The sequence below is a fragment of the Dermochelys coriacea genome, chromosome 1, assembly GCF_009764565.3.
Source record: "Dermochelys coriacea isolate rDerCor1 chromosome 1, rDerCor1.pri.v4, whole genome shotgun sequence".
Lineage (NCBI taxonomy): Eukaryota > Metazoa > Chordata > Testudines > Dermochelyidae > Dermochelys > Dermochelys coriacea.
The window spans coordinates 238126529-238153853 of record NC_050068.2 but is presented as its reverse complement, the minus strand read 5'-3'; the positions used below and the strand labels follow the sequence as shown (position 1 = coordinate 238153853).

At 39.5% G+C, this 27325-nt stretch overlaps 1 long non-coding RNA gene across 3 annotated transcripts in view; it reads left to right on the top strand.

The window, feature by feature from the left end:
- LOC119843206 overlaps nt 1-17629 on the top strand; it is a 29900-nt gene extending 12271 nt beyond the window's left edge. For 2 of the 3 annotated variants that reach the window (XR_006282180.1, XR_006282184.1), the window contains exons 4-5: nt 2014-2141; nt 17264-17599. This is a non-coding gene — a long non-coding RNA (uncharacterized LOC119843206). Of the gene's footprint in view, nt 1-2013; nt 2142-17263 lie in introns of all 3 variants that reach the window. The other variant, XR_006282177.1, reaches the window with a different exon arrangement.
- The last annotated feature ends 9696 nt before the right edge of the window (nt 17630-27325 follow it).

Here is a 27325-nt window from a genome sequence, read left to right as displayed (position 1 = left end):
TGTGTAATTATAAATAGGGCCCTCCCAAATTCACAGCTGAAAAACGTGTGTCAGACCATGAAATTTGGTCTTTTGTGTACTTTTACCGAATAGCAGCATTTCTCAAACTGGGGTCCTGACCCAAAAAGGGGTCACAAGTTATTGTAGGAAGTTGTGGTATTGCCAGTCTTACTTCTGTGCAGCCTTCAAAGCTGGGTGGCTGGAGAGCGGCAGCTGCTGTCCGGCTGCCCAGCTCTAAAGGCAGTGCTGCCGCCAGCAGCAGTGCAGAAGTAAGGGTGGCATGGGGGGGAGAGGTCATCATGGGCTTTACATGTCTATATTTTGCCATTTCTAAATACATATTCATGCTTTGTTACAAACCTGTGAAATTTAAGAAACCATGAAATTCAAGATTTTTTTAAATGCTATGACCATGAAATTTATGGAAATGGGCCAGGAATTTGGTAGAGTCATGATTATAAGGGTGTATATTTGTATAAGGGTACAAGTGTGATTTCCCCCCACCCTTGCCCCTGCTTTCACAAGAATGTGTGAGTATTCCCCTGGAGTGTGGGGCCTGTTTTATTGCAAAACAGCTGGTAAACGATGTATATATGTGTTGTATGATTCACAGAAAGGACCATTAGGATGATCTTCTGTGATCTGCACTATATAATGCAGGTCGAAGAGCTTCACCCTGTACTACTTACATCAAGCCTGTAACTTCTGCTTAAGATATAACCTATCTCTTAGAAGTATCGATTTACAGATTTCAAGTGATGGAGAATCCACTACACCGCTAGATAAGCCATCCAATGGTTAACTACTTCACTGTTAAAATTTTGCACTATATTTTTATTCTGCATTTGTCTAGCTTCAGCTTCCAATGACTAGACCTTATTACACCTTTTACTGCTAAATTAAAGAGCCATCTACTATCAGATATCTCTTCCCCAACTAGGTACTTGTAGATCTTGATGAAGTCACCACTTGATTTGAGTGGACACCTGCACAGTTGCACATTTTACTTGGACCCATAATTTGTGTTGCTTATCTCTTCTGCTATCCTTAGATCTCAGACAGAAAACCTGGCTCTGACTACCCCCAAACTTTAGAAAGGTACAAAGTCTGGAGTAAAATTTTCAAAAATACCTGAATGACTTGGATTAAGTCCAATTTTCAACAATGACCTAGATACTTAGGAGCTTGTCTATGTCTACACTGCCCCACAGTTTGGACTATGAGGATGTAAATAGCTCTGCACACCAAAGTGTGTATACCATGGGCACAAATGAAAAGGTACCTATTTTTCATTAATGTAGTACTGTTCAAACAGAACTATGTTAATGCGAACTAGGAACCTTTTCATTCATGTCCACAGTATCCACAGGGGGGAATTACAGCACACACTTTGGTGTGCACTTCTATTCATGCCCCCCATAATCCAAATTGTGGGGCAGTGTAGATAGGCTTGTATATACCTAAAGGCTTGTTTACACAGGAACATCCAGGAAAATTAATCTGAATTGCTAAAAATGTAAATTTGAAGTGGATTAATTAAAATGTATTAAGCCTCTGTGTGAACACCCTCCATTCAGAGGTGAAGTGGCATTGAGAATTAATCTAAACAGAGTTACAGCCACATTGACTCTGATTAGCAGCATGCACACATGGATTTAATAAGGTTTAACTAATTCACTTCAAATTTATGCCTGGAGTTAATTTGGATTAATTTTCCTAGATGTCCCCATGTGGACAGGCCCTAAATTATTTTTGTTAATGGGATTTATGCTCTTAAGACACTTTTGTAAATTTTTACCCAGGATTTCAATTTTGCAACTTTGGACCAGCTCTATAAATGGTCCAAAATTGCCTCTCTGCAATCTCCTGGAAACTAGATATGCACACGGGAGTGAAAATGTAAGAATGTAAATAAGCAAACCAGTGAAGATTTCACAACTGTTTTAAAGATTGTGCTTAGCTCCAGAATTGGCCAGAGTTAGAAGTCTGAACTATTTCCTTCTCACCCCACAGAGTGGTTCCTCCTGGTCATGTTTGAGATGCATCATGGGATAGGGAAGAGAAGTCTGAAGTGCTGCTGTTCATGCTGTACCTGTACTGTGAAAAAAAGGAGGACTTCACTCTCCAGCCCTCTCTTTCAGGTACTCTTCACCAGAACTGAATTCACTTTAAAAAGAAAGGAAATATGCATGAAAAGAAATCTCCATATATAGCTCACTGTGACCAGAATTTGAAATTAATTATAGCTAGTTGGATCCTAATATGCTTCTATTGAATCTTCATGTAAGTAAGATGATAAGAAAATCTAAATTAAAGTTTAATTCCTCAATAAAAGTCTTGAATTCTTTGATCAGAAGAGTTCTGAAGACTGTTGTTCAGCCTACAGTGTATAGGTTGTACCATCCAGATTGTATTTATAATTGGACCTCAGCTTTATTGCTTAATGAACTTATCCCAGTCTACGCTTAATTTTGAGGCATCATTAGAAGCCCCTTCTATGCAAAATGTACTCTGTGTGAACAGGCTGCCTGCCTTTAGATCAAAACTCGAAGCTTTATTGATTAAAGTCTCTCTACAGTAGGGATTTAAAAAGTATGTTTTATCTCACTATCTATTTGAAAGATATAGATTCCTTTTATTTGCTGAGGTAAGGGAAAGTTGGCTGTATCAAGTTCTTTACACAAGGACTGACATGAGAAGCAGCGCCTTTGAAGATTTACTGTCTTGGAACAGTCTAGCCATTTTGAGAACAAAACTATTCTGTTCGGGGGGGGGGGGACCCAAACTTTCAGATCAGTATTGAGCTGACTCTGTTTGCATCACTGTGTAGATGAATTACTATACATTTTTTTTAAAAAAATTACAAATATGATTGAGTTGAATTGTTTTTATACTGTAATCTGAACCAGTTACAGCCCTCACTTATGTTAGTGCTATCCTCAGGAGATATTGGGATTGCCTGGGCATAAATGAGTGCAAAATGTTAGCCCTATGTGTAATGCATCAGTAGAGCTGGGTGAACTATTGTTGTTTGTATTGTGGTAGGAGTTCCCAGGTGCTCTCATGGACTGGGACCACATTGTGCATAGAACCAAAAGATGGACCCTAACAGCGAACAATTTATTTGACTATAGCCCTTCTTTGTGTGTTCAAACAAATCATGATTTTTAATGAATTTGTCCATCATGGACAACAATTTGACAAATAACATGTGCAAATCAATTAGAGCCAATTGTTTTGTGACCAACTGGCATTACCATCCTGCTCCAAATAAACACTACATATGCTGTAGAAGTTCAAACTAACCCCTTTCCTTGGGTTTGGCCTTATTAGTAATTCTAATAAAAAACATAATCCTCAGCTCAAGGCTTGCTACTAGTAGAATTTCCTGCAGGACTGCTTTCTCTCCACCGGTAGCCAGGGTCATGGTCACATGTAGAGCTGGGTTGAGAACAGGAGTTTGTTTCATGAAGGATTGTGACATTTGTTTTTGTCCTGGAATGAAAACCAAGAATTTTGAAATTCTCCACAAAGTGGAATTAATGTTCTCCACCCAGTTCTATTAGCTGGGGACTTTGGAAGTCTGGGCCACCAAGAAACTAGGAGTTTGGGAGCTGAGACTCACAGGGTTTCCAGGCTCTTGGCTCCCCATCAGACCACCAGGCGGGCTGCCGAAGAGCCAGGAGCCTGGAATCTTACTGACAGTTTCCTGGGTCAGCTGCACCAGGTGCAGAAGTCATGGAGGTTGTGGAAAGTCATGGAATCTGTGACCTCCGTGACCGACACACAGCCTTAGTTATGACCAATGGACTTAAACCCATAGTGTTTGGCTACTAACCTATTCTGTGCACACAGGCTTCTATCTTTAGCTAAACTATTCACTTAGCCCTACTTCGTTCCCCTGAATAACTTTCACAATACATTACCAAGGACTTGAATTAAGCCTCTGTGGCTTAGTCTACACTAGCAAATTTACTGTGCATTTTTCAGCAGCTGAGACAGTGCTAGCATGGATACAACTAAATTGTTTGCAGCACTGTTCTGCCAAGCAGATTAAGTCAAGAGATATGTACTGTAAGCCTTTCTTCTTCTTTTTTGTTTTAATTCTTATAATTAATACCAATGATTTGTGAAAGGATGAAATTATATGGTAAAGTTAATGATTAAATATATATAATTATTATAAATAAAATAATCCTCTAAGGGATCTGAGCTTAATATATTGGGCTTTCTTTTTTAGTGAGTCATTACTGATTGACAGATCCTATTTTACATTCAAAGACATGTTAAATGTGTTTACAATTTATGTGAAAGACTTGGAAGAGAAAATTTACTTTAACAATTTTTTTTTTCTGTTGTTGCAAGGTTCTAATAATGGCCCTTTTTGGCTGAAGACAATGGAGTTATGATGGTATATCAAACAGCAGAGTTTGGCCCAACTCTATATTGTAACTATACAAAAGATATAGATTTTTTTTTCCTTCTAGAAGTGGAGGTGACTATGAGGTGAAGTAGCAGTGTCGTCCATAAGTGGAATTAGGGCTGCCAGTTCTCATAACTTATCCAGCAGGTAGACTCTGAGATGAGGATGTCATGAGCTTGGGTGGACACATCACAATAAAATTCGGACATTCTAATGAAACAACAAGTTGCAGCAAAATGCCATAGTGCTACAGAGCAATGTGATATTGCTGAATGTCCTCATTTCATCATGGAAGTTCACAGTATGATGACATTTTGTGGTCCTTGAATAGTGATTTTTTTTAGGGGGGAAGTAGTGAATGTCCCACAAAGAGGATGAAGGAGTTGTGCTTCAATCTGTGTGCACCTTATATGGCTGCCAGACGGTTAAGCTGGGTCGCTTGTCTCAATCTGTCTCGACCTCTGATCTTCTCATACAGTAAAAACTGTGTACATCCTAAATTGCATAGCCGAGGGGTTCCCTTGTAAGGCACATGGGACAAATGATTCTGTTGAGGTGTAGCTTTTTGTCTTCTTTGAAAAAAGAACCTAGGAAATTCCATCTCCAAAATTAGATTAAAATAACACTTAATTTTCAAATTCAAGCAGACAAAAGTCAGGAAATGCCAAAATCAAGGTTGCACGGGCAACTTCTTCACATGCCTAAAGGGGGCTCTCCTTGTAGTAGTCGCAGTCCACACATAACCATGACATTTTGAATAGCTTGTGAGACATTTCTAGCCTGATCTCAGAGACACAAAGGTTTTGGCTACACTTAAGAAGCTTTGAATGCTGATCTTAACACAGCCTATGATTTGCCTTTTTCCCCCTCCAGTTTGTCCATCTTTAATTATGAACCACAGTAGAAACAAAATGTGCAAGTAAAAACAGAGGGATACAACAAAGATTACTTTGAGGCAGAGGGATTACATGTTAAACCAAATTTTCAGCCAGCTTTCAACTTTATACTATTACTTCTGTTTGTGCAACAGTTGTGCTCATAAGAGTAGTGGGCTTTTGTTTTGGGAGAGCAAATCAAATGGTTTGGAACCCAGCTGCTTGATTTACATATTCAAGTAACTAGTAAGTAATGCATGCTCAAGTTGTTTATGCCATTGTTTTGTGTGTGTGTGTGTCTGTGTGTACATTTATTTATTTATATTTTATTTATATATATAAAACAAACTGGAGAGGGAGGATAATTCTTAAAGTAGACAGTGGAAAAATAAATGCATCAGAAGGAATTGATACTACAAAGACCCCAGTCCCCATCAAAACTATACCAGTGTAATATTAGTTCCTGGGTAATGGATTCTCTTTGGTGATAAATAATTCCTGATAACAGCCTAATAGGTTGGGTTTTACTATGCTAACATTACAGGGAAAAGAGAGGAAGGTTGTTGTATCATTTTTCTGGCATAAATAGAATATCTAATGACTTCCTGCTGATGACTGTGTATTCATTGGAATAAAAAACATAGCCAACAGTAGAGACTGCCTTAGTCCATTTACATTTAATTCATTTTTTCCCTCAACCATATGCATCCAATTTTTTTTTTGTTTGTGAAAAGTTCCTGAGCTCTACCACATTTCTGTACATGTATTCTCCTCTTTGAGAACTGCTTCTGCATAAAGAAAAGGAGTACCCGTGGCACCTTAGAGACTAACAAATTTATTAGAGCATAAGCTTTCGTGAGCTACAGCTCACTTCATCATAATGCATCCGATGAAGTGAGCTGTAGCTCACGAAAGCTTATGCTCTAATAAATTTGTTAGTCTCTAAGGTGCCACGGGTACTCCTTTTCTTTTTGCGAATACAGACTAACACGGCTGCTACTCTGAAACCTGCTTCTGCATAGTCCCATTTTGGGGATATATACTACTGGGACCATTGAGCTTTGGGAGCCTTCTATAATGCAGTGCTTTTTGGGGCTACAGGCATACTTTTTGAGAAATTAAATCCTTCCTGGAGTGGTCCAGTGGTTAGGTTGCTAGTATGGGGCTTGAGAAATGTATGTTCAGTTTTCTGCTTTGCCACAAACTTACCATGTGAGCTTTGTGCAAGTCACTTAAGTCCATATTTTGGTACCTAAAAATGTAGGTAGGTGCCTGGTGAGATTTTCAAAAGCATTCAAGTGCATACGGCCAGTTTTAAAGGTATTAAGGCACTTAACTCTCACTGATTTTTAAGGTTTCAGAGTAGCAGCCGTATTAGTCTGTATTCGCAAAAAGAAAAGGAGTACTTGTGGCACCTTAGAGACTAACAAATTTATTAGAGCATAAGCTTTCGTGAGCTACAGCTCACTAGGCATTTTTGAAAAACCCAGTAGTCACCTTAATACCTTTGTAAATCTGGCCCTGAGTTTCTGTGTCAGTTCTGTATCCGTAAAATGGAAATAATGTTTCCCTACCAGAGTGGTGGTATGAGGAGAACATGTATTAAAGATTATAAGGCACTCAGATACTGAAGTAAGGGGGGGGGCATGTAAGTACCATGGATAGATGCAGTCCCAGTTTCTGGTATAGAAAGCTTCATTCCTTATCCAAATAATTAGAACAAGAAAATAGATTTATATGGGCACAATCAATGTAGTATTTGAGCACCTAAATGGAATTATCTTGTCAATGAAATAATTGTGACTCAGTCTCGGGACTCAGTTGGGTCCATCCATTTTGAAGTCATGGGTTGTGCAACCCATCATTAAACACAAAAGCTAAAAGCCATGGATCACTGCAGGGGCTTCTAAACTTTGTGAACAGGCTCCATCTCAGATGAAGGGGAAGAAGTATTACCAGAGATTCAAGGAGTGCCCAAATGCATTGGAGGTATCAGTTCCTACCCCCGTTAGATTCAGAGAGGGAGGCTGAATCTGCTATTTCAGGGCCTTGGTTATGATAATTGCTTAGGCCATCCCTAGTGCCATCTGGCAAGGTAATTTGTAGAACAAGCAACTTTCAGCCTCCAGCATCTCTTTTTCTCCCTCTGGATCTATAAAGAATTTCTAGTCAGTGTATTCCCATACTTCTTGAGGTAATCCTCTGCAGTGGGTAGCATGCTCGCTTATCCAACTGCCCGAGTTAACTACCACAGTAATAGGCACCTCAGATATACCATGGATATATTAGATAGCTGAGATTCTGTGGATGATCACACACAGCAAATGTTCAGTTTCTCCAGTGTGAATCCGGATCCTTGTCTGTCTGTCTCTCATGGTGCTGCAACAAAATGCCACCTACTGAATCACCAGATCAGCTAAAATAGCAAGAATGTTACATTTTTTTGAGGATGTGATGGCTCTCTTAAGCTCAGGACAAGGATTCTGTCAAACAAGACCCCACAGTTTTATTCTATAAAGATGACAGAATACAACAAAACTTGGACATAAATATCCCCAGAACAGAAAACATTAGCTTTGGTTCCGTAGGCTTGCAGAGAGAGGGAAGTTAGCCCATTTGCTAATGCTAATCAGTGCTGTCATCTCTCTGGCTGTATGATCAACCATGGCTGCAAAGCATTTTGGTTCCATTATCCAGTATGCTTTCTTCTGATAGCAGGCCCTTTAAACCCAGGAGAGAGAATCAGTTGCAGTCGTAATTTTTTTTTTTTTTTTGTAAATGCTGTGCTAGCAAGTTGTACTTCCTTCCCTTCTAGCTAGTATTCTGACTTCTTTTACTTTTTCTCCTGGCTTTCATTTTGTTTAGGAGCTTCTGATTACTTGAAATGGATCCAAACTGCAAAATCCAGATCTGAATACAAACTTCCCTAAAACTAATGAATATATTTAATTAATAATTTATCTTTATTATGAATAATAAATAGGGAAACAGGGAAGAAGGATAATAGTTTAGAAACCCTATGGTGCTCTCCAGTTATTAGTTAATGTCTTTGAATTTCCTCTACACCATTATAATTCAATGTGTAAGGTCTTTGAGAATTACCTAATTGCAGAAGGTTGTCTTGATTTGGCCATTTTGTTTCTGCAGACCATTGATCTGCTGATGTATTACAGTCACCCTGCTCAATGCACTATTGAGATACTTTATTGTAACACATTAACAGAGCAATGTTCATTGATTGATAACAGGGGAGCAAAGTAAGATTTCTTCTGTATGTTTTGCATAAAATAAAATAAAGGCATGGGGACATATTCTGTGTTCACACCATTGTAAATCCATAGTTCCATTGAAGTCAATGGAGTTACTCTAGATTACAGCAGTAGGAGTATGAGCAGAGTTTGACCCACGTAAAGCGAACCAAGTTCACAATACTTTTTAGTACAAAACCCTTAGGGCCAAATTCTGGTCTTGAATGCATGCACGTGACTCCTCTGGACTTCAGTGGTGGTCTCATGTAAGGTTACAACATTTGGCTCAGTATGATGATCACAAGTTTCTAACTGAGCCCACATATAGTTCACACATACTTATACCTGATTGAAAAATATTTTTATGCAGACAGTTCTCAATGGCTATATTTTAGCTAATTCTTTTCCCTGATCCTCATTGCAAGGATATTTTTATAAATGCAGCATTTTGTTTTGAAAAGTTCCATGTTGCCCTATGGGGTATCTCAAGTCTGATCTAGAGCGACCACTTCCAGGGGGAAAAAAGCATTGTTTGGTCCTGAGGCCAATTTAATTGTTGGCCTTTCTGCTAAGAGCACTAGCATTGGTGTTAATTAATGAGTGCACTGAGTTTTGTGATGTGGCTGCCTGTCTGTGGAAGTACTGGAGTCATGTTGGAATGCTCCGGAATGTTGTTCTGGCACTTATTTGGGTAGTTAGAACAGTATTCTGGTATTTCCCTCACTATCACTTATGAGCTGCATCCTGGATGCTGGGCTTTCCACAGGCTGTGGAGGTGCTGGGGACCCACAGGGCTGCATAATATCTCCTCTTATGCTTTACTAGTTGTCTTGCCCTGAGCACATCCCAACACTTCCCTGTCTGCAGTCCCGCAAACCTGCCTGCGGCTAGCTGTGCTCTCTGTGAGCTGTAAGTCAAGCTGTGCCCATGGGGCACCCTGCACCCCACTGTTTTCTCCACCTAGGGAAATGCACCCTATTGGGAAGGTGACCTCTCCCTGGCCTCCTTCTTTGGGAAATTCTGTTTGTGCCCCTGGTTTCAGCACTTCTTTTTATAGGACTCTAGCACTGGTCTGTGGGGTAGTGGACTGAGACCTCCATGCGTATTTCATAGAAACCACTTTGTATGGGGAGGGAGGGGGAATGTAGTCATTACTCATTAGGGGGACATTTTTTCAAAAACACTTAAGTGACTTAGGAGCCTGTCTTGCTTTCAAAAGTGATTTAGGAGCTGAAGTCTCATTGAAAGCCTTGGACTTTTCCATATATGGCAAAATAGGTGTATGTAAAGAAAAAACCTTACATGTATTATGAACTATACTTTAGATTATGAAAACTGAGATTTTTATGTAACCCTTCTGCCAGGCAGAGTCTGCAGCAACAAGGGCTGGTTCAATATTTAGGGGTTCCTCTTAACAATACAAAACAGAACTGGCTTGAGTCCCCACCCAGTAACCTAGGAAAACCTAACATCACCTCAAGTGCCTCTTAGAGGCAGTACTTCCCTTCTTGCAAGCATTCAGGCTGTATACAGAAGAGAACTTTTATCAAAACCACCACTACCACATTCAAAAGCATGTGACCATAAGCAAACCCAACTCCACAGTGCATTGAGCAGTGTCCTTTGCCTCAGTTTCCTACCTGGCTGTGGGAAAGTCTGGTGAATGACTGTCCCTTGAACACACCTCTCCTCTCTTTGCTGCACCCCACTCACAGTCAGCTGTCCTAGGTTAGTGAAGACCCAGAGTTCAGAGGCGCTTTCACAGAGTTCCCCTCCCATGCTTGGGTGGGGGCATCCAGCAATGCCTCTGCTGATGCCTCTGCAAGTGGCTGACAGCTGCTGGCTGCTGTCTCTCCGCTGCCACTCCTCTGCCACTGCTTCGCTCTCCCACCACTGGCCACTGTCTCTTCTGCCGCTTGCTTCTCCCACAACGTCACATGCTGAGGTTCTGGCACTTAACTTAGCTCTTAGTGATTTCAGCAGGCTATGGGGAACCTCACAGCCAGTGCAGTCTCTGTGTCGTCTTCCGCTGTCCCCACACAAGGTCTAAGGTTTAGCTCCTACACCTGCTCAGCAGTGACGTCAGCTCTAGGAATTGCCAACCAGAAACACGGACTCTTAATTGAGTCTAATCAACTCTGCCATTAAACACTAGAGAGGAACAGGTTAAGTGGTATCTGGGACTGTTTAGGCAGAATCCACACAACAGGCAGAAACTCCTGTCATTCTCCCCACTTTCATCTTCACTAGGATTTGGCATCCCCAACCCCTGCTTAGCAAGTGAGGTTTTGCTTAGGGTAACCCCCTCAATCGGAATGCTAAGCACAGTTCTGCTGCCCTTTACTCGTGCAATAAAAGTAACATTTAATTACCCTTGCATTCAAATACTAGAGTGATTTGTAACAGAAAAGCAGCCAAAATTGATCATTTTGGCAAAGCAGCTCCATCTGCTGCGCAGCTAGGCAGAGTAGATGTGTCTTTCCAAACACGGTCTGCTCCTGAAGTCTTTTCCCCCAGTGCATCACTAGACATCGGGAGAGTTCAGTCAAACCTTGCTTACACCTAAAACCCTATTCACTTTTCTCCCAGTTCTGTTGCATTATTTATGAAACTTGGCAGGTCAGTTTCACTTTGTTTCTTGGTCATTTTTGTTTCCAAGTCTAATGATGCACTAGCACAATGGAGCTGGGTTTGCAAAACTGCAGTGGAATGAACTGTATTTGTTTTTAAGTCTCAACCGTAATTTGAAAAAGAATTAGTGAAAACATTTCTGTTCACATTAGAGTGATATTCTCCCCACACACCCATTAAAATGTTGGGACTGTATTTAGATGCCAGTGTACCTTTATGCATTTTTAAAAGTAACATTATGATATTTCTTTTATTTTAGTGTTCCTGCAATCAGCAATGTTTTGTAAGACATTAGTGGGTGTGTCTCATTTCTAGAGGTCTGATCAAAACTCCCAAAACTCAAATTTCAATTTGAAAATGATGCATCATTTCCAACAGTGCCTCATGCTCCTACTCTGTTCTATAGGCCAGGCTCCTTAGATTTACTAAATCTCCCATGATGCACTGTGGTCTCCCTTCTTAGTCTGGACAGGGACCCTGGACTATGGAGGAGAATGGCAATATAAAACCCCCAAACTACAGCTCTCATGAGCCTTGCAGTAGTATATCCTGAGAGAGAGAGAGTGGTTTTTCCATAATTTTTTTTCAGAAAGCAAATACTTGTTGCAAAAAAAAAAAGTTTTTGTCACTCCAATTTTTGACCAACCCTACCGTTGCACCTTGAGATAGTTGATCTCAATGTGTGGTTTGAGCCCACTACTACAATTCCCAGTAACAGTCTTTTTACATGAGAAACAAATGCTTACAAAATAGAGAAGTTATTCTTTTTCTTGTAAATTATCATTTTCTAACTTGCTAGTTCCTGGTAAATTGGTTTCCACTTTAGTAGCATGGAGTTGTCTCAGTTCCTGGAAACAAGCTTCAGTGAATCATCAGTCACTGTCTGCAGTCTGATAGTAAGTTATTTATACAGCTGCATGAAATGTTCACTGTGAAAAACCACAGCATACTAAATCCTTCTAGTCTAGTCCTTTGTTAGAGACTATGACCAGATTCACTAAAAACATATGCCTTTAAAAAAAGGAGTACTTGTGGCACCTTAAAGACTAACAAATTTATTTGAGCATAAGCTTTCATGAGCTACAGCTCACTTCATCCGATGCATTCAGTGGAAAATACAGTGGGGAGATTTATATACACAGAGAACATGAAACAATGGGTGTTACCATACACGCTGTAACAAGAATGATCAGGTAAGGTGAGCTATTACCAGCAGGAGAGCGGGGGGGGGGGGAACCTTTTGTAGTGATGATCAAGGTGGGCCGTTTCCAGCAGTTGACAAGAAAGTCTGAGGAACAGTGGGGTGGGAGGATGGAGGGGGGAGATAAACATGGGAAATAGTTTTAATTTGTGTAATGACCCATCCATTCCCAGTCTTTATTTAAGCCTAGAGTTAATTGTATCCAGTTTTCAAATTAATTCCAATTCAGCAGTCTCTTGTTGGAGTCTGTTTTTGAAGTTTTTTGGTTGAAGAATTGTCACTTTTAGGTCTGTAATTGAGTGACCAAAGAGATTGAAGTGTTCTCTGACTGGTTTTTGAATGTTATAATTCTTGACATCTGATTTGTGTCCATTTATTCTTTTACGTAGATACTGTCCAGTTTGACCAATGTACATGGCAGAGGGGAATTGCTGGCACATGATGGCATATATCACATTGGTAGATGTGCAGGTGAACGAGCCTCTGATAGTGTGGCTGATGTGATTAGGCCCTATGATGGTGTCCCCTGAATAGATATGTGGACACAGTTGGTAACGGGCTTTGTTGCAAGGATAGGTTCCTGGGTAAGTGTTTTTGGTGTGTGGTTGCTGGGGAGTATTTGTTTCAGGTTGCTGGGCCTGTTTGTAAGCAAGGCCTGTCTCCCAAGATCTGTGAGAGTGATGAGTCGTCCTTCAGGATAGGTATTAGATCCTTGATGATGCGTTGGAGAGGTTTTAGTTGGGGGCTGAAGGTGATGGCTAGTGGCGTTCTGTTATTTTCTTTGTTGGGCCTGTCCTATAGTAGGTGACTTCTGGGTACTCTTCTGGCTCTGTCAATCTGTTTCTTCACTTCAGCAGGTGGGTATTGTAGTTGTAAGAACACTTGATAGAGATTTTGTAGGTGTTTGCCTCTGTCTGAGGGGTTGGAGCAAATGCGGTTGTATCGTAGAACTTGGCTGTAGACAATGGATCCGTGTGGTGTGATCTGGATGAAAGTTGGAGGCATGTAGGTAGGGATAGCAGTCAGTAGGTTTCCAGTATAGAGTGGTGTTTATGTGACCATCACTTATTAGCACCGTAGTGTCCAGGAAATGGATCTCTTGTGTTGACTGGTCCAGGCTGAGGTTGATGGTGGGATGGAAATTGTTGAAATCATGGTGGAATTCCTCAAGGGCTTCTTTTCCATGGGTCCAGATGATGAAGTTGTCATCAATGTAGCACAAGTAGAGTAGGGGCATTAGGGGACGAGCGCTGAGAAAACGTTGTTCTCAGTCAGCCATGAAAATGTTGGCATATTGTGGGGTCATGTGGGTACCCGTGGCAGTGCTGCTGATTTGAAGGTATACATTGTCCCCAAATGTGAAATAGTTATGGGTAAGGACAACGTCACAAAGTTCAGCCACCAGGTTTGCCGTGACATTATCGGGGATACTGTTCCTGATGGCTTGTAGTCCATCTTTGTGTGGAATGTTGGTGTAGAGGGCTTTTACATCCATAGTGGCCAAGATGCTGTTTTCAGGAAGATCGCCGATGGATTGTAGTTTCCTCAGGAAGTCAGTGGTGTCTCGAAGATAGCTGGGAGTGCTGGTAGTGTAGGGCCTGAGGAGGGAGTCTACATAGCCAGACAATCCTGCTGTCAGGGTGCCAATGCCTGTTCACCTGCACATCTACCAATGTGATATATGCCATCATGTGCAGGCAATTCCCCTCTGCCATGTACATTGGCCAAACTGGACAGTCTCTATGTAAAAGAATAAATGGACACAAATCAGACGTTATAACATTCAAAAACCAGTCAGAGAACACTTCAGTCTCTTTTGTCACTCGATTACAGACCTAAAAGTGGCAATTCTTCAACAAAAAAACTTCAAAAACAGACTCCAACGAGAGACTGCTGAATTGGAATTAATTTGAAAACTGGATACAATTAACTCTAGGCTTGAATAAAGACTGGTAGTGGATGGGTCATTACAAAAGTAAAACTATTTCCCATGTTTATCTTCCCCCATCTTCCCCCCACCTCCCCCTGCTGTTCCTCAGACTTTGTCAACTGCTGGAAATGGCCCACCTTGATCATCACTACAAAAGGTTTCCCCCCCCCCCACTCTCCTGCTGGTAATAGCTCACCTTACCTGATTATTCTTGTTACAGCGTGTATGGTAACACCCATTGTTTCATGTTCTCTGTGTATATAAATCTCCCCACTGTATTTTCCACTGAATGCATCCGATGAAGTGAGCTGTAGCTCACGAAAGCTTATGCTCAAGTAAATTTGTTAGTCTCTAAGGTTCCACAAGGCCTCCTTTTCTTTTTGTGGATACAGAGTAACATGGCTGCTACTCTAAAACCTGTCATTATGCCTTTAAGTAAATCAGGTCTCTGTTCTGACTTAATGTGGAATCTCACAACAAAACAGGGGATAGAAGTAGTTAATATTATTTATCATGAACTATCTATTCATTGGACTATACCCTTCTTTGCTCTTCACAAGTTGTGTATAAACAGATTGCAAAAGAATTGTTGTTATTCAACTTGTTCAGTGAAGATATTGTGCTGACAAGTTTCAGCTTATGGGCTGCTCACAAACTGTTTGCTGTAGGTATTGCTTCTGAATTTTGTTTTCAAGCTGTTTGATTGGTCCCTTTAATCCTGTGGTATTGTCTCTGTTCTTCGACAGGATGACCTAATTGTTATAAATGGAAGGTGTAGAGGGTATTTTAGGATGGTTTTAGAAGGCAATAGGTAGGTCTTAGGAAATGTAGTTAAGACTATTTAAACTATTCTTTGCCAAATCTTCAAAAATAATCCATTATATTTTAGCTATGTACATGAATGCTAGAATTTTAAAATATTCTCAATTACTTCCTGATTGTGGAAGCAAGCCCTAAGTCACTGAATGTAAGATTTATTGTGAAGATTTACATTACATTTTCTCTTACCGTAGTCTCACCAAGTAGGGTGACCAGAGGTAAAATCAGGACTGTCCCAATATTTAGTTGTTTGTCCTGCATCCCGACCGATATACAATTGGGATGCCATTTGTTCTGATATTTTGCTTTGGCGGCACTCCAGCTTTTTTTTTTTCTTGGGGCGGCAAAAAACCTAGAGCCAGCCCTGCTGAGGGGTGAGCCTGTGGCTGCCCCCCCAAGTGTCCTGATATTTGTTCTTGACATCTGGTTACCCTATCACCAGAGGTGAAAGTAAGCCGGTACCCTCCGGTACGGTGTACCGGTAAGAGCCGGTGCACCGTACTGGGACGGCTTCCCCAGGGGGCAATTTAAAGAGCCTCCAGAGCCCCGCTGCTGAAGCCCTTGGGGTAGCGGCTGCAGGGCTCTGGCGGCTATTTAAAGGACCAGGGCAGTAGAAGCAGGGGAGTCGTGGGCCCTTTAAATAGCCCCCGGAACCCTGGGGTAGCGGGGGCTCCAGAGGCTATTGAAAGGGTCGGGGCTCCAGCTGCCTCTGCCACCCCGGTCCTTTAAATAGCCGCTGGAGCCCCGCCACTTCCCCAGGGCTCCGGGGGCTATTTAAAGGGCCAGGGCGGTAGAAGAGGGGAGCCCCGGGCCTTTAAATAGCCCCCGGAGCCCCAGGCTGCTGCTGCTACCCGGTGAGGGGGGCACTTCCTTACAGGGTGGGCTGGGGCTGGCTTTGATCCCCTCAACCCTGCCCCTTCCGCCCTAGGCCCCACCCCTTCCGGGGGCCAGAGCTGGCCCCAGAGTACCGGTAAGTCACTGGACTTACTTTCATCCCTGCCCATCACCAAGTAATAATGTGAGCACTCCTATTTGTGAAGAATGTGGTCAGATCCTTGTCATGTTGTTGTGTCTTGGCCAGGGGCAAGTTGTACATTCCTAGCAATGCAGCAAATGTGACATCCAAATCAGGAAAGTTGCATTCACATAATCATACCCATCACATGAACTTAGGTGCCAGACCTCTGACTTGAGGCTTTGGAGCCCTGCCATGCTGTGTTGTTAAACATATCTCATCTAATAGACTATAATAATTTACAGTAGTTAGCAAGTGCTTCCAGCACAAATAATGTTCACACATGAATGTCCATAGTTGCACAAAAATGCAAGTGCTTCCCAAAAACTGATGGCACAACTGTTCACAGAAAAGTGAATAAAAAAAGGTGTGAACTGAAATCCGACTTCAGAATTTGTTTTTTTTTTTTTCAAATATTTTTCACACTGTCTGCATAGCTCTAATCATAAAACATTCATGACTTTGTTGTGAATATTTAAGTCCAAAAGTCAATGTGTAACTTGGAGAATGCAATCTCTATTAACAGAAAATTTTAGTACAAATCCCTGGAAACCAAACCTACAGGCAGACTGTAATTTTGTGTCTCAGGCCTAAAAGTTCAGTGAAAGTAATTCTCACTCAAAGCAGAAATGATTCTCTAGATTAAGTTTCTATATAGACCTAATTTCAGAAGTCAATCAAGTCAAAGTAACGAGGCCTTCCTGGGAAATCCTGGAATCCTATTTCTTTCCACCACTAAATCTGAATTTAACCACTAATGCTAAGGATCATTTTTATTAATAGTTCTAAAAATGGAAAGCATTTTCTGAGAATCTGTCTTGTAGTAATATGACTAGGACCCAGGCTGAGTCTAGATGTATTGATGTCCTAAGCAAATCAGAAAATACTCAACCTTATAGCCCACTGTCATCCACAATCCAATCCACAATCCAAAGATTGTCTTCAGAAAAAAAAGTTTTTTTACATCATGAGAGCTATCTTCATGTAAAATCCTAGTGCAGGCAAGACACAAGTAGTTTTTACTTCTGTCTAGCTAGTGGAGGTCAACCCCCCACTGCCCACATGGAATTTATCTTGACTAGCTAGATTGACGCAAAAATCACAATTTTTATCTTCCCCAGGAACCTGCCTTGTTTGCTTTTATGATGAGTTGACACTGATCCATGCTTTACTGTACAGAAGAATACAGCCAGAAATGAAGCCATACCTGGAAAGTTTCTTCTTTGATTCAAAGCATTGGATAACAATATAGTTTCCATATGTTAATATTAGCTTCACCAACTATCTTTTACTTCTGTGTCTCACTGTTACATTTAGTTAGAAGATAGCATCACAATGCTAAACAAAGAATAGATTGGCAGTGTTTGGTAAGAAGCTGAGCTGTATATGTGAAATTCAAGGGGTGGGAGGTATGGAGAAAAGGAATATAATGTTGTGCTGTTAAAAATAAACCACGTAGAACCTCTTTCTGCAGACCTTGCTCAAGTAATAAGCCTATTCACTTCACTTTTTTTTTTTGTATCTGTACAATCCTGAGGTGGGGAGGGCGCATCAGAAGCAGAGTAGAGACATAGGCATCTCGAATCTAATTAGAGGGAAATAGAATTTCCTAATATTTGTCAGGTTTCAGAGTAGCAGCCATGTTAGTCTAACAAATTTATTAGAGTATAAGCTTTCGTGAGCTACAGCTCACTTCATCGGATGCATCATTTGTCCTTATCCCAAGAAGTATGAAGCAAAGTGAGAGATGAGGAAACTCAACAGCTCCCAGACTCAGGACCATAACTGATCCAAAGCCCCTTCAAGTCAATGGAAAGGCTCCCCGTGCCTTGAGTGGACTTTGGATCAGATTGTCTATTATTCCAAGTTAATTCTATTTGGGTACGTGTGTTTGTTTTCCTTTAAAATGCAACATTTTAAGAAAATGAAGATGTTTGAAAGGATTAGAAGAAACTCTTCAGGAAACAAAATTAGAGGATAATATTACTGCTGGAGTGACTGAATATAAAAAAAAATTAAAACCTGGGAATTTAATCACTGTCTGTACATAAACTGCCTGATGCTAACACAACCCCAAAACCCATGTATTTAAAGCTATATTTTATAAAAGCTCCCTGGCAAAAATCAATACAAAGTTTTAGTGTGTGTAATACTAACAAGCAGAAAGGTTAGTGTAGAAGTTAATAGTTCTATCAGGAATAAAACTGAGTTAAAGTGTGAAGTGGTTCATTAACCTTTTGGAGCCCTAGTCTGTTTTACAAGTAAAGATTACAACAAACCCGACCCAGGCCTGACTAGCAGTTGTTAGTTCTTGGCTTCAAAAACTAACAGGTTTTATATTTGCACTTATGAAACTATTGCAAAACTATACTTCTGCTAAGATATTTAACCCTGTATAGAAACTAGATTAATTAAACTGGGGTTATATGGATTGGTGGGAACAATGGTGAATATCTACCTAAACTCTGGTCACAGTACCAGAGTAGCTAGAAGTTTATGCTAAAATGATCACCACTGAGATAGCTAGTGATCACCAAGAGTAAATTGGCATCATTTGACCCCATTGAGGTGAATGTGGGAAATGTGTAGACCCTTTAAGTCTGTCTACCTGAAGATTCAGGAGGAAGAGCACTGCACTGAAGATTTTTTTCACAATTAAAAGGTATTAATTTTTATCTTTAAATGAATGCTAAAAATTTGTAGAAGTTGATGTGACCAACAGAAACATAGTGGGATAGTGTGTTCCTGTGGACCAGCTCAGTCCAAACCCTATGAAAGAGACTGGAGAGATTTGCAATGGGTTATTATCATATAGACATAAGATAAAATTTTTAAAAGCACCCAGATGTCTTAGGAGCCTAAATCCCAGATCCAAAAGGAATTTAGGTCTGATTGGGTCGATGTGATTTAGGCTCCTGAATACCTGAGTTGAAAATGGAATTTACATAGAGCTGGTTGAAAAAATTAATTCTTCCTGTGGAAAATTTTGATTTTTCAGGAAAAATTCAAATACCAAATTTTTGGCCAAGAACCAAAATATTTTGATTTTGCAAATGCTGCTATGGTGCCTTGAGGAGTTGCAATTTGAGTGCCTCATGCTCTCATTCTTCTCTATAGGCCAGGCTCTGTAGTCGGAATACATCTTCCATGAAGTAAACCAAAAGGAGATACTTTTCATGAACAATTTAATATAGCTGAAACCCAGTTTTCAATGCAAAAACACTTCGACATAACATTTTTGACCTGCTCTAGATTTAGGCTCCTAAAACACTTAGGCAATTTTGAAATTTGTACCTGTTCTCTCTATGCCACTTGTATGAATCCAGCCCAAATTACTGCTGAAAGTTGTTTGCATCTAATGAAAGTTCAGTGGTCAGAGTGCAATGAGCTGTAGGACTCAGTACAGTTTCTTATGGACTACTAGCCCTATCTCTAGCTAACCTATATTGATGCAGATATACCTAAAACAAAACACACATATTGATATATGTGGTGTAGAGGCCAAAAACTAAATAGTATGGGAGACTGAACTCCCCTATTGTGCATTGAGAGGGTTCTCCCAGGGCAGGGCATTGTCCGTGTAGTATGATGAAGCTTGCAGGCCTACCACTCATGTTGTACTTGCTTTGTCATCCATAAACTCCAAGAATTTTTCTTCTATTATCATGTGACTATAGCTGGGAAAATCCAAATTCAGTTTGCTGAGAAGGTAATATGGGGGACTGAAGATGATTATTATATTTATTAGTTTATAATCACTCAAGAATAAAGATAAAACAATGGAAGTCAAAGGGATAATTGGGAACCAAGATGCATTAGCTACACATAGAAGATTTGGATGGTGTTGTGCAGCCACCGGTTTATTTCAGTCTCCAGTCCTTCAAATTTTCTTCCATGTTAATGTTCTCATCTTCTTCCCACTTATCTCCATAGCTTGTGTTCCAGCAACTTTGAGGACAGAAGTTTAAATAAGCAGCTGCCACAGCAGAGAATGCCAATGTTCACTAACCAATCAACCAACAGGGGGTACTCTTAAACAGGATGGCTGGTCCCCTTCAGAGATTGAACCTAACCTTTGTGACACCTTCTTATTTCACCACTTGGTGCCTGAAATTCCAGGTTCTTATTTGTCTCCAAGTTTTGGCAAAAATTCTGCAGGTATGACTTTTTCAAATTTCCTTACAATCCAAAATGAACGGGTTGTTTGCATAGTGTGTGCCAAAATGTTGAACAGAGTGCAAATTTGTAATGTGCCAGTTTTTTAATAGGTTTAGTTCTTTGGGCACTTTCTGCAAGTCCAACCCTTATCATTTCACTGACATCTTGTCCTTGAAAATCTCATTCTGTAACCTTCTTTTAAGACTACATGAGACACATGCTTAAGCCTCCCCTGCTGTGACAGCTCAAGACAAAAAAATCAGCATAGGTTTTGGCACACCTAGAGTCGTCTTAAAGTAATCTCATTTGTGCTTGTCCTAGAACTTTTTCTATTAGTCAGCATCCTTATCTCATAGCCACAGCTGAGGATATCATTGTGGCTTCCCAAATCATAGTAACTGCACTGGCTAAAGGGACATCCAGATCTTAGTTACAGCAGACACCATCTTTGGAATTGACTCAGATGAAAAAATTGCTGAAGCCCTTCATCTGTTTTATTTCTCTTGCTTGAATGATGGGTTAAACAGGCATACTTATGAGTACAATAGCACCAGCCATTTGAAATGCTAATTTTCATCTTGGCCACAGTATGTTGAGCATATCAACTCCTTTTTATAGGTTATTGGTTGTGAAGATAATGAGATTCTTCTACAAAGAACAGCACACAATCCATGATATTCAACATCTAGCTTCCCTCTTGGGTCATGTCAAATCTTGCCTATGCACACAAGGATTGAGAGCAAACACAGTCCCAAGAAAGTATTGTTTAGATTTACAGTATATCATGTTGGAACTTTAACAAAACTGGAAAGCAGTTCTTTACTCTTCATGAAGGAATCCAACAGATGCTGAAATTTGTTCCTGGAATTTACTCCTCTGGGGCCTGTTGAATAGTGTAATATTTTCTCTTGGCTTCCAATCAAATGATCTACCCACATATATGTTTGCTATATTTTCAGTTTAGTTGAAAGTCAGAAGATTTTATTCAAACCTCTCATGGCTACCTTTCCAAAAATTGCTTTACTCAACTACATTGTCTGCTGATGACCCAATCTATGCTTTCCATTTTTAGTCTTTAGTTACATTCCAGGGACAGATGTTGCAAGAGCTGTCAGTCATGAATTCTCAGTTTCAAAGATACATTTCAAAATGGGGCAATATTGCACTTATCTGCTCCATCCATGTCTTTTGAGTCATCAAATATTTGCAAAATATAATGACTGACACTTTTATTCTCTCATTCTCTCTGATGAGCTTATGATGCACAAAGCAGAAGGAATACAGCTGGATTTTCAGATATCAGGCTGAGCTGGTAGCACTATCAGCTGGAAAAAATGGTTTTAAAACTATAGTGAGCAAATTTGTTATGGAAGTCACTGAAGGGAAAAAGATGTAGAACATCCAATGAAGACCTGTCAGTTTTGCCTACTGGTTCTTAGACATATACCAGGGTCCACTGTATAGAATATAGATGGACCTGAGAAGTAAAGTTCAGCTTTGAGAATTTGAGGAATTTTAGACTTGGTCTTCCAGTTCAGGCGACCTAATAGTTGTTCCCTATTTCAATGTGCCACTTCAGACTTGTAAACCAAAGACTATCTCTAATAGATCTGGTCAAACGTTTTCCATGGAAACTTATTTTTAATGAAAACTGGGCTTTTTAAAATAAAAATATATATAAAAAAACCTTTTTAAGGTTTTCCATTTTAAAAGAAAACCTCAGTATTGGTTTTTTTTCTTTTTTTCTTTCTTTTTTTTTAAATTTTTGAAAGATGAAATCTTTTACCAAAAACTTTAGTTGTCCGTTTCGGTTTCTGAAATGGAAAAAATGTCCTTGAAAATTTTCCACAAAAGTCAACATTTTAAATTCCTTTTGTAATATTTTTCGGAAAATACTTACCATTTTCTGACATTTTGGTTTTTTTTCCACCAAATGCATCCGATGAAGTGAGCTGTAGCTCATGAAAGCTTATGCTCTAATAAATTTGTTAGTCTCTAAGGTGCCACAAGTACTCCTTTTCATTTTCTGACTAGTTCTAATCTTTAAGGAGAAAAAACACTGTTTTCAAATGTCATATTTATGTGGAATTCCTAACAGAATTCCAGGACACAGACATTATCACTTAAACAGGATTCTAACTTTAATGGAAGCACAGAGACTCTCACAGCAGAGACCTTATGGACTCTTCCAAAGTACAGCAGACTGATAGGTTCTAAGTTTCTACAGTCGCCTACATTACATGTCAACTAAGCCCAAGTACTATGAGGCAAAATAATACAAAATGAAGAGAAATGGCAAATGCAAATAACATACTGACACGGTCGCAAACTCATGGTACTTTGAGTCCCAATGCCAACATATTTAACTGTAATTGGTTTTCTTGACTTTTTATTTTAATTTGCAAACACCAGGCAGGGTTCAAACACAGTTTTATACCACTGCATAAATGGGAATCAATTATTCTAGTAAAGACTTTTAATGGCTCTCTTCATTGAAGGTATCAGCTCGCTTTACCTGATGGTTTTGCTTCCTTGCTTGTTTAACTGCTGTAAAATTTGTGTTTGTGATTATGATCCATTTAACAGACAGGGTCGCAAATGATACTGATTATCTAAATCCTGCCGTGGCTGGTGAGGCAAGGGGGAGAAAAGATGCAAAAATACACTGTGGACATTGATGGGTCTCTGGGCAGGAATATAGTGCAGCTCAATTTTCTACCAGGTAATAGTTATTGCTGACTCAATTCAGCTAACTGTTCTGAAAGACAGTGAACTACTACAAATATCCCTAATCCGCAGTCTATGCCCCTTTGTGGACGTGGTGCTTAGAGTTTCCTTGAGTATAATGCTCCTGTTGTTTGTATGGAGGAGAGATGCTCCCTACACTGTCTGTGAGTACTAGAATGGCATAGAATAGTAATTGGCACATAGGCCCAATTTTCAAACCTAAGTTGGAACAAGGAGATGCACGGTTTAGCACATACTCATCTCAAGCACGCAAGTTGACTCAATGCATCCAGCTAATCAGAGATTTTCATAGGCATCCCAAGTACATCCACTTTGGAAATTTGACCAGTTGGGTCAACAATGATGAATCCAATTGTTGTTTTTAAACATAGGGTCTCCTCTGAAGAATGATTGTGAAAATGCCACATTCTTATTCAACAGATCTGCTCCCTGTGCTTATCACAGTTGTATCTTTTGACCACAGTGACACAGTACAATAATATTAAAAATACTGTATTACTTCTTATTCTTCCTAGTGCTGCCTAGTCAACACAACCATGGAATAGGGTACTAGATTGACTAAGGGAAGAGCGTTGTTTGGTTTTTTTTGTTTGTTTGGTTGGTGTTTTTTACAAAATCTCTATCACTGCTAAAGCTGGATAATATAGAAAGAATCCAGCTTGACTCTTAGATCCCAAATGGAGTTAGTGGGGTGGGGGGAGTTAAGGTTATTTGGGTGTCCAAATTTTGCATTTCCACACCTTTACACATTTAGATTTATTTTAAATATAACCTTAACTCTAAATTTCCTGGGTTAATAACACTTGGTTTGGGAAAAACTGCAACATCCCTGCATGTATTTTACCCTGCACTTACTATGTCCTTATGTATATAGTCTCTCAAGCCTTACTTCATTGTAATGTAGTTAACGTCTAGGAATCTCCCTGGATTTTTAAAAAGATTAAACATTTCATACATAAGCAGTTAAGAAGAAACCTAAAGAAAATTTTACTATAATTTTTTCTAATGATACCTTATGACTTCAAATCAGCCTTTAATTATTTATTTCTTTGAACACTTATGGCCGTATTCTGTCTGATTTATACCATTCTGGAGCAGCACAAAGCATGCAGAGCATACTGGCCAATTAAGCTGCATTTACAGCTGCTTTGGATTGACAGAGTAGCACAAAGCAGCTGGACTGTATGCCCTAGCGCTCTCCCTACCTTCTGTCCTCCAAATTCCCCCTCTCTTGCATCTTCTCATATTTCCCTGCATGGGCATGCACACACATGCCTGTTTCCTCTTCTCTGCATCCCTCTTCCTCATCCCTAGTTTCTCCCTCCTACTCTCTGATGTAACATGTGACTTTTGAAGAGAATTGTGTAGAGAAATTGGAATGATCATTTTTGTCACTCATTTTCGTAACTGAAAGTATATCTGCCAGCAGGGGCCTATGCATACAAATCTTCGCCAGAGAAACTCATTGCTTTCTGTCAAAATGGCTGCCATCTCCCATTCTCCTCAGAGGACTAAGGCCGTAGCTACCTTCAGTTAATGTGCCTTGTTTAAAAATGTCCCTCATTGTTTCTTGAAAGAGTGAAGCTGGCAGCTATCTTGTTGAAAAGCAGCCTTTGGCCCAAAACCTATTGAGATCAAAGTGAGACAGATGTTCTTCTCAAAATGGCCACCTAAATGTGGGCAAATTCTGACCTTTAGTGTCAATAAGAACAATGGGAGATGGCAGTCATTTTGAAATGGGCCAGTTGTATGTGGAATTCTCTGTAGAAAATTATTTGTCAGCCTTTGTTGAAGAAGAAGAAAATTTCAGGTCTGAAGAATAATGGAGAAAAATAAACATTAATGCTAAAACAAAATGTCATCAAATGTAGCTTATGCACAAGGTTTCAGTACTGCCAACCCAACCATTCAGAAATATGAATCAGGCCCCACAAAATTAGGAGATTGTCTTTAAAACCATGAGATTTAAAAAAAAATAATACATTTTTGGATTCTTTGTATTTGCCTTCTAGTTTCCCTGTTTTTAGGGTACACTTGGGTCACATTTTCATAATATTCTCCACAGCCATGAGGGCTAGAAACAGACTTTTATCTTTACATGAAAGCTGTGGTTGTGACATGAATTACATGAATCTAGAACTGAAGCTCCTGAAGTCTGTTAGAGGGAAAAATCTATTGCAAATGTTTTGAGGAGAAAAAATGTCTTGCTTTTGACAAGCCTCTCTAGCAGTTGCCTTGTACTCTGAGCTTTATCTCTGCAAGGAAAAGGGTAGGAGGCTTCATTTTTAAATCTTTAAATGGAAGCTTAGGTCTCAAACAGTTCTTTGATGTGCTATGACATGTACTCTAGAATCTGTGTTCCCTGCTGATTTTACTAAATCAAATGTTAATAGCTCTGGTAATCAGACTTTAATCAACAAAATTTTGGACCTGGGCATTAGATCTCAGCTAGGGCAATCAGTGAAGCTGGCTTTATTTCTTTCCTTTGTTTATTTGCTGCAAAGTAGTGCAAAAATAATAATAATTTTGGAACTCTATTTAAGACCTCTATATCTTAGGCTGCCACAACTGAGGAACATCTTGTCCAACTTGCTTCGAGATTTTCAGAAAAATTCAACCTTTGCCCAGATTGAATTTACCAATTTTGGGACTGGTACATTTAAAAAAATTTGTTTTTGCTTGTTATTTCTCTCTAATGTGCACAGTGTTTGCATGTAAACTTTTTTTGCCTCTGTATTTTTATGTATCTAATTAATTATGTTCATGTAATGGTTTTTTTTATGTGAAAGTATGTATTCACATGCACACTTCTTGCTAGAAAAGCATGACACTCTCAATGTCTGTCTGTAAAATATAAAAAAGCCTAACTGTGCTATAGACATGTTTCCATTTTGGCTACTCAGATCAAAAGGGAGAATTGTATGCTGTGATTGTTGCTTTCATGGAGATGACCCTACATTGCAGTTCTTCATAGGGTGCATTTAGCCTGTGGAGGTAGCTTTAAAAGAAGGCTATGCATTTTCTCTAGGAAAGGGGTAGCTTTTTGGTGATGATACCTGTTTAGTTTATTAATCTTTTTTTAGTTTTGTTTTGCTAAATGTTTCCAAACTCTCAGAAGCCACTTTGTGGCCAGATGCCATCATCTCCAACCTCACACTTCCAGAGAAAGAACTCATCCAACTAGATGACATCATTCTTTCCCATTCGAGCCACAAGTTCCACTTTGTCACGATGGCACATCCCAAGACTTAAAGAGGAAGGAGGTTGTGCTGGTCACAGCATGCAGAAGAAAGAAATGGTTTGACATCAGGTGCTAAATTTCTTAAATAGGAGCAATTATTTTAATTTTAACTTCTAAACTAATTATTTGTATATTTTCAGGAATCTCCTTCTATACCCAAAGAGTAAATACTGTAATTTTGAGAAGTATACACTCTCTCTATTTTTCATACATAACCAGGTGGCAGTAGTCTTGCTTTAAGTGCAAAACTCAGCTTAACTATGGAACTTTAAGCCATTATATAGCAAATATAAAATACCAAATTCAAACATTTGAAAAAATAGCTCCAGGATGCACATATTTTGAAGATACAATGTATTTAACCAAGTGTCATTGAGTGATAAGGCGAAGGGACAGTTCTAAGATCTATACTTACACAAAGTCAATAAATGCTTCTGCAGTCCAAAAAAGTGACAGATATGTTGTATAAAGAGGATTTCTTGGACATATTCTGTCAATATAAATATATTCTGTCGACATACATGTGCCTTGTCATACTGCCTTTTCATAAATGCGGTCTCAAGAGCTTTAATTATCTTTTTAAACCATCAGTATTTACATTTGGTTTGTCTCAGTCTTCATTGCTAATGTGTCACAATTTTTCTCTCATGTGGGGGTGACAACTGGTCACTCATCATTAATAAAATGACAAGTCTCTTATCCATGCTGCCCTCATAATAGGTTGTAGAAAGTTAAACTGCAAGAGACTGAATTCCCTCTGTGGTTTTCCGAGGGAGTGTACACTTCAACAGAGAACAGTTACACATTGGCACTTTTCTTTTGCTAAGGCTAAATTTAATTTTGCAAGGCACAATCATTTTTTAAAATGTTTGTATTGTTTTGAGAAAATGGCTGTGATACTGAGGAGTCTGTCGTGAAATGTTCCCTTACAAATAGTACTAGTAAATATATTTAATCTTTAATTTCAAGAAATTAGGAAAACAGAATGTTTCTGTGACCAATATCAACATTCTGGCTAGCACCACATGTTTATGAA